The sequence below is a fragment of the Lepidothrix coronata genome, unplaced genomic scaffold, assembly GCF_001604755.1.
Source record: "Lepidothrix coronata isolate B3197 unplaced genomic scaffold, Lepidothrix_coronata-1.0 Scaffold28, whole genome shotgun sequence".
Classification (NCBI taxonomy): domain Eukaryota; kingdom Metazoa; phylum Chordata; class Aves; order Passeriformes; family Pipridae; genus Lepidothrix; species Lepidothrix coronata.
In genome coordinates, this window is record NW_016690208.1 from 4,590,578 (window position 1) to 4,599,062 (window position 8,485).

The window sequence follows — 8,485 nt, forward strand, 5'->3', positions numbered from 1 at the left end:
AGATGAGTCTTGCAACAGGAACCAGCCACTGGGACTCTTCTGCTCACCACTGCTCCTCGACATGTGGCACCACAGCAGGGCTGGAGCTGGAGAAGGTGGGGGCTACATGGGGACACCTCGTCCTGTGCCACTGGGAGCCCAGAGGGAGAGAGGGGGCTCAGGTTGGCATGAAACTGAACAGGGCTTGGTCTGGAGGCAGTCTAATTCTGGCCCAGGCACAATCCAAAGGGATTTATTTTTAGGCTCTGGGCTATCGCTGCTTTGGGGAATTGAATGGAAAATGTATATTTAGCTTCTTTGGTGATATGCTTAGAAAAATGAGCTCCTGTCAGTGCTGTGGGTGGTGATTTGTGCCAGCCCTGCCCTCGCCAGCGCCACTGGGCCCCTGGGCAGCCAAGCAAAGCCGGGAGACATCATCCACCGCATGGATGGTGCCTGTGACCTCGGATCACTCGGGGAGCTTCCTTCTTTTTTGTTTCTCAAAAGGATCTTGCCATACCTCCTGCAGACTTTGCCCTCGCTGTGCAAACGCAGGTGTTGGAGGGCAGCACAAGCAGCCTCCGTATCTCCCACGTCTGTTGTTCCCGTGGGGAATCCCACCCGTCATCCCACCCAGGACCGGCCCCATCCCCTCCGGGTGGACACAGTCACGTAGGTCCTGCTGACGGGACCTGGTTTGTGTTGTGCCCGTGGGAAGTGCTGAGGCCCCTCTGGTGTGAAAGACACACATGAACACATGGGAGGGAGGTGGTATTTCCTCCCCGAAATGCAGGTGAGAGCCAGAAGGGCAGCACGTTATGGAACCTTTCACACTATAAATACACAAGATACACAGGAACATGAGGCCCAGGGCTATTTTTGCCTGCAGGAAGCAGGGATGAGAAGCAGAGCATCCCTCCCTCCCCAGCACGTTGCTGGCAGTGGGACGTGCCCAGGGCCAGGGCTGCTGGGCTGGGGCTCTGAAAGAGGTTCCATGTTCCCTCTGCCAGGCTGCTGCTAGTGTCTCATCTCCAGAGGATGGGAGTGGCTGGGATAGAGCCTGAGCTGGGTAACCCCAGAATCACTGTACCCCACAGTGGCTCATGCTCCACAACACCATCTTCTTGGGCAGCTAATGGAATAGACATGTTGCCTTCTCCAGGATTGAAGTCAGCTCTGCATCCCTCAGGGATCTCTGCTGACTGATGTCCCACTCCCCTTGTACACAGGAAACAGTGTTGGCTTTCCTGGCACCGGATCAGGCCCACGAAGCACAGCTGGTGTGGGAGGCAGCACTGGGGCTGCCTCCTCCTCTGATGGAGTCTCAGACAGGTCTCTCCATCCACACTCGTCTGTCCCAGCTGCCTCCTTGCTCGGCTGTCTCTTGGCTGGTATCACTTCCCTGGAAGAAGCCAAAGGTAAAAATTGCACGAAACCAGCAATGGCAAACCCCCAGCAGCAGCATCACTAATTGCACAGATGTTATCACCCCCTCAGCAGTGCCTGTCTGTCTCTGCATCTTCTCACCTCTAGCAAATGGGGCACAGAAACATTTCTTGGTCCAAAAAAACTTGAGGCAGAGTCCTGTCTCTGCCAGATACTTGCTCGGCGCCTACATGTGTGTGTGTTGCACGTCTGTGCCTGTGGCTTTGAGTGTGTTTGTGCCCTTGTAGAAAGCACATTTTGCAACAGACAAATGGAAATGAAATATTTCAAGAATGCCTCTTAAATCAAGTAATCTTGGGGAATTTGACAGCCAAGGTCACCCATAATGTTTAGTTTTTGTTTGCTCAGTGTGGAGCTGGGGCTGGGCTCTGCCTGGGCAGGATCCCATGGCTGAGGAGGGTGGCTGGTCCCCAGTGCCTTGAGGAAAGCTCTTGGGATCTATGTCCAAGAGCAGAAACAGCTTCAGGACATGACTGGAACCTGGACTTTCCAACTCAAGAGGAGCCCTGCCTGGGGAGCACCTCTCCTCTGAGTCCTGGCGTGACCTGCTGGGGCATGCTCCGGCTCCAGCATTCCCCAAAAGAAAAGAAGGAGGAAGAAAAAAAGTCAGCTCCTCGTGATGCAGCCCCGTAATTACCTGTTATTCTCATATCGAGGTAATTAACAATTAGGCAGCTGTCTGAATCACATGCAGAGGGACAATTATTCTGTTATTAATGGATTCTATTTAACAGGTCCTATTTTCCCAGATGTTTGGGTTTTTTTTTTTCCCCTCCTTGTGCTCCCATGAATTATCCTCGCAATTAAACCTGCACCAGAAAGAGGGAGGAGTAGTCCTAATATTTACTGAACCTTGCAAAGCATCACATTTCTCAGCTTATGAACCTGTCACAAGTCATCGGGGGGCTCTGGTGGTGATGGGGAGCCCGTAACCCAACACCCTGCTCTGTCACCTGCACAGACCCGCTGGCTCTGCCCTGCTGCTGCCGGGAGTTTATTCATTTCACGGGCACCGCTGCAGATAAAAGCCATTATTTACAGTCAGTTACATATTTCCGTTGGCAAACCTCCTCCCTCAAGAGCAGGTTTGAAAACATCCCGCTCAGCAAACCGAAGCCACGCAGACTGAAGCCAATGCTCTCTCGTGGCGGGGGAGGTCCCCCCGTGCCCACCCAGTGTCCCTGGGGGCTGTGATGGGTGTCCCCCCGGGATGGCTGTGGTTTGGGGTCTGGGGGCAGCCCAGCTGGGCCCCTCATCTTCACATCCCTAAAGGCACTTTGCAGGAGACACCCTGGGCTGTCCCCAGTGCTGTGGGGTGGGATGAGCTCCCCTTCCCCAGACACCATGTGTTGTTCCCACAACTCCATGCCCATGCAGAGAAACATGCTAATACCCCCTCAGTACTTAGGACAGCCCAGGTCCAACCTTTGAGTCATCTCCCATGGGTGCAGAGGTGGTTTTGGCCACACTGCTCAGGACCCTGCAGGGACAGGGCACCCTGCATGGGCAGCAGGGATGAGGGTGGAGGGTAGCAGGCACATGGGGCTAATCCCTCTCCAGGGAAAGTTTAATTCTGATTTTCCCACCTTTTGAGTTTGGCTCATGCTCCAAAGCAGGAGAATTTGACTTCCTCCCAAACCCCCAAGTCTGGGGTTTCTTTGGAGGGGGGAATTTTTTGAGTTGTTTCCTCAGTTCATGAGTATGGACCCGTCCAGCTCTGGAATTTGTGCTATCAACAGACAGCCAAGGCTGAGCCCTCACAGCCACCCTGCACAGGGCCAGGCACCTGCTCCGCTCCCATTTGTTTTTTTCCAGGCACGGAGTTTAGGGATTTCACTGAAAAACAGGAACTTTGCTGGACAGCAGCTGCTCCGAGGCGGTGAATCAGCTCGTCCCGCTGACGCCCAGCGGAGCCGTGCCAGCGCCACGCTCCCATGCCCAGTGCCCACACGTTTGGGGTCCCGCCGTGGCAGCACTGCCCCCAGCCCCGTGGGCAGCCCCCGCAGCACAGGGACTCGGCCGGTGGCTGCGACCACCCGCGTGGCAGCAGCGAGGGGTCTGTGGCTGGTGCCCCGGCCCCGCCACCTGCGCAGAGGTCAGCGGCCACGACCAGGCGCGGACGGCTAATGCCTTTTGTCCCAGCCTGACTTTTCCCCTCCCAGCAGGATTAGGATGGGATGACCGAGCAAGGAGGCCCCTAATCCCATTACAGACCCTGGCGCAGCCCCGTCGGGCAGCCCTGGGAACCGGCCTCGGCACTGGGAAGGCAGTGGGTGAGGAAGCAGCCTGTGCTGCCGCCATCCCACTCAGCCCCATCTCCAGCAGTTTTCCCAAAACCACTTTGCTCTGTGCTTGCAGAGCACTGAGCACAACACCTTGGTATGTACAGGCAGCAGGAGACACACGGGCACCCCTGACCTCTGCAGCTCCTGTCAGCAGGGCTCACATCCACACACCCAGCAGCATTTGGAGCAGGTGGCCCCAAGCCCTTTTGGCCCATTTGGCCCATTTGGCTCACTTGGCTCATTTCTCCACGGGGGTTGCAGCTGAGCAGGCAGCAAACCTTCTCCCGCCTGGAGAGAGAGTTGTTTTTCTCCCCCGACAGTTGCGAGGAACCGTGTTTGTCTTTCTGTCCCTTCCTGTTTACTCGCTGCCATCAGGACGCACTTTGATGTGTTTATGCTGCTGGACATCCGTGGGAGCATCGTCCCCGTGCAGCTCCCTGTTCCACGGGGCAGGACTGTGGCTCCATCCACGGGAACTTGGCAGAGCCCACGTGTCACAGGGGCACAGCCCGGCGAGGTGCCAGAGCAGGAGGGAGCAACACACCACCACCCTCGGCAGCTCCTACGCTCCAAAGTCCAGGCGACAGCACGAGCCCAGCCCGGCCGTGCCACGAGTTGCTCCAACAGGCACAAGCTCCTGCCAGGAGTGGGGAGCTGATGATGGCAAGGGGGCCCCACCAGGCAGCATTATCATGTGCTGGGGCAGGGGATTGACCCCATCCATCCGGCGGGTCCAGGTGTGCACGGATTCCCCCCTTGCACTCCCCACTTCCCCCCTGGCTGTGAGTGTCCCCGCCCCGTGCAGGAGCCGCTGCATTTGAAAGGTCACCGGGCTTTGAAGTCACCGGCTCAGGGCGGCAGAGGAGGGATCACACCTTGCTGGCACCTCCTGGCCGGCCGGTTCCCAGCCCGCCACCCGCGCCGGCCCGTGCCGCGGGCAGAGGTGCTGCCGGGGGGTGGTACGGCACACGGCCCGGCCCGTGCCACCAGCCCCGTGCCTGCACCGTCCCTGTGCATGGGGATGGGGCCACAGCCGGGACCCCCAGAGCCCCCATCCCGCTGAGAGAGGCAACGGGCAGCAGCCCTCGCCAAGCAGGAGCGACCTGTCCCCATGAAGGGAACCCCCACAGGGGGGACAAATGATTGTGGTGTCACAGGGGTTTTTGGAACATAGAGAAAAAAAGTTGGTTTAGGAAAACCAGTAGATGCAATCTTCTTGGACTTCAGCAAAGTTTTTGATACTGTCTCTCACAGTATCCTGCATAGGAGCTGCACTCGATGGGTCCCTTCCAACTCAGCATATTCTATGGGTATATGAAAACCCACAATGATCTTCATGGAAAGAAATCACTCACCTACAGCTGCACATGGGCAGAGTCTGGGGAATGGGCTCTGGGGCTCCTCCAAACTCTTTGGCACTGGCTGTGGCACCACCAAAGCCCCCAAGCACAGCCTGTCTGGTGGGAGCCACCACGGCACAGGGCAGGGGATCCCCAGTGCCCCGGCATGAGGGGTGCACTGGGCAGGAAGGGGTTTTCCTGGGGCTCCTGATTGCACCCAAACCTGGTTCAAGGGAGTCCCCCCTCCCTCCCTCCCTCCCTCCCTTCCTCCCTCCCAGGCATGGAGCCTTCTGGGATGGGGCACCCCACGATAACGCAGGCGGCTCCAGGAGGCAGCCGGTGCCCTCCAGCCTCTCCTCTCGCAGCGGAAACGGCATCTTTGAGCCGATTTCTCCTGGTTCCCTTCTTCGTGTGCCTGGCTTTGATTCGCGGCCGAGCCCTGTGATAATGTGGCTGCCTGGGAAGGAAGGGAGTAGAAGGAACTGGCTATTATGCTTGGCCCCTCTCCAGGAGGTGTTTTTGCTGGGAGGCACCAAGGTCAGAGCTGGGTGGGAAGCATTCCCCAACAGCAGCCCTCACACATGTGCCCGGCCGTGGCAGGGGGGGGACAAAGGAGCTCCTGCCCCACCCCAGCACAGGGCAGCCATCGGGGGTCCCACAGCCCAACACACCCTGCACCAGCACAGAAGGTGTGCAGTCCCCTCTGCATGTTTTCCAGGGGAAAAGGGCTGCTTTGAAGCCACTCTGGAAAGTGAAACATCTCCAAATCTTCCTGTTTCCATGCGGAAGGAAAGAGGGGGCAGTGGGTGGGAGCGCCCGTGAATGCAGCAACAGCAAAGGCTGGGGTGCGGAAAGTGCTTTTTTACCCTCTTTTTGTAATCACCTAAGAATTCCAACTGGCTTCATCCCGGCACAGGAGCTCCCAAGTCCCGAATCCCATAGCTGTGAGAACAGACCTGGCACTGAACTGCCCCTGAAACTACCTGCCGGCGTCGGTGGCATCCCAGGACCCTGCAACTCGGCCCCCCAGGCCAGCGCTGCGAGAAGGGGCACGCCCGGGTCTCCGGGAGCGATGTCTCCCAGAAAACCTGCCTGAAACCTGCACAGAGCAAGTGTCCACATGGCATGACGTCTTTCTTGAGCGTGTGCCCTGGGAGAGGCGAATCCCAGCAGTGGGGAGCCGGGTGAAACTGCGGGGATGCCAGCGTGACTCGGATGAGCTTGGCATTGCACGGCGGTCCAGAAATCCAGTATCAGGTTCATGCCCGGGCTTGTGCACAGAGATTCACGCTCGGGTTTTCACTGCTGTGAGCGATGATTTTCAATTATTTAATGTAGATATCAGGAGAGGTTTAATCCTGGCCCCTCCACGCACTCCGGTGAGCAATTTGTTTAGTAAGATGATGCAAAGTGCCTCAGCAGGAAAAGGAGGAATGGAATAAAAAGCAAAGAAATGGAGGGTTTTGAAAGGAGATGCACATGAAACACAGGGTGCAAATGTGTCCTGCATGTCCTCAGGGCTGGGGCAAGGCTGGGCTGGGGTCTGCACTTTGAGAGAGTTGGGGTCACCACCTCCCACGTGGGTGAGAGTTGGTGGGTGCAGAATTATCCCCACCCCTGAGCTTGGTGTCTGTGACACCCTGAGGAATCACCCCTGTGAGAGACAGCACACAGGGTCTGCAGCATCCAGGCGCAGGCAAGGACAAGAACAGCATGGAGGGAACAGGGACATGCACCAAAGGACAGGGGGACTGCATCTCCAGCAGCCCATATCATAAGGACAAGCACATTGTCATTCACAGCCTCATAAACCCCATGAGCCTCTGTTTACACAACAGAGAATGTTTCAGTTGTTTTATGGAGGTGGAAAGGAACAGCACAGGAGCTGGCAAGGCCAGGGCTGGGCTGAGCGACGCCTGCCCAGCGCCTGCCCTCCCCTCAAAGCCCATAAAGGTATTTTATTTTAAATGTGACACAGATTTTACAGCGCAATAGAGCAGCAGCACCTTTCGCCCAGGTACAAATCTGCTCCTCCGGGACATCTCCCTGCCTGTCGCTAATCCCTGGGTGAGAGTTCCTGAGCTGACTTTACACACCAAGAAACGATGGCCAAGAGCAACCCTGCAACTAAAACCAGTTTCAGCAGCCTGTGAGGAGGAAAACCCCGCGGGTGCCAAGCCTGGTGCAGCAGCCATGCCAGGGCAGGGACACACATGGCACCGACTCCCACTCAGGGTAGTGAGGACTGAGTGTCCTCTGTCCCATCCCAACCCTGGACACCCTGATGGGACCAAATCTCACTGTGCTGCCGGGAGGAAAGTTGTCCTCTATGGCCAGGTGCTGCCAGAGGTGCTGCCATCACCCTGCCAGGGGGATGGCAGAGCTGGCGTGATTTATCTTATGGCCATCCAGGCACAATCTTCCAGTCAGCTATTTAAGAAAAATAAGATTAAAAAAAAAAAAAAATCAGGATTTAGACCATTCTTGCAAATCCAGCCTCATTTTCCTGATGCCCGGGAGAATCACAGCTTAATCCCATTATGGAGCAGCTTTGGGATAGTTTGACCTCGCAGACTCCAGGACCAGTGCATTTTTATCTGCTCAGACTTTCCAGGATGCTCTACCCACTTTGATTCACGCTTAATTACTAAAAATTAGGCTTTTTCAGAGCAGGAGGGAGGGTGGGGGGGTGCATGTACCAGCGTGAGGAGGGCTAACCCCCCATGCTGCTCCAAAACCCAGGCGGCAGAGCAATGCCAAGCCAAGCACGGCGGGGAAAGCAGGAGAGATCCAGTTTGATGTCTGCCTTATCGGTCTTATTTTTATTGCACTGTAGGTATAAGAGCAAAATATTGATTGTGATGATAAAGAGATGAAAGTGTCAAGAAGGAATAGGCACACAAGTTACTCAGGCGATTGGAAGCCGCGTTGGTTGTATTTAACAGGCATTTGCCATTAAAAAAAAAAGCCTGTTTTTATTTAAATAGCCTCGGGCAAATTTCTCACTAAACCAACTTTCCCACGCCAGCCCAGTGCTCTAACTCTGGTTTTTGGCAAATTTTTTCCTGAGCTGTCAAGGCAAAATATATATAAGAATGCTGGTCTCACTTAGGTTTTTTTCCAGCCCCTGGAGACATGAAAATAATTTACAGATGTGCATTACCTGTTTATATTTGTATTAAGTTTTGCTTAACGGACATAATTTTCTTAGCTTGCAGTAACAAAAAATATTCCCAGAGTTTCACTCATTTAATTTTAACTTATTAAAACTTTTAAACATGTGTGGAGGTTTCATGTTTTTAAATCACTAATCACATGGACAGTTGCCAAGGTTTCTATTAAAGCCTTTCACAAACGCTATTTTTAAAAGGACCTAAAATCCCATTATTTTTAACCCCTGAAGACCACTCAGAGTAAAAAAGTTTCTTTGGATTT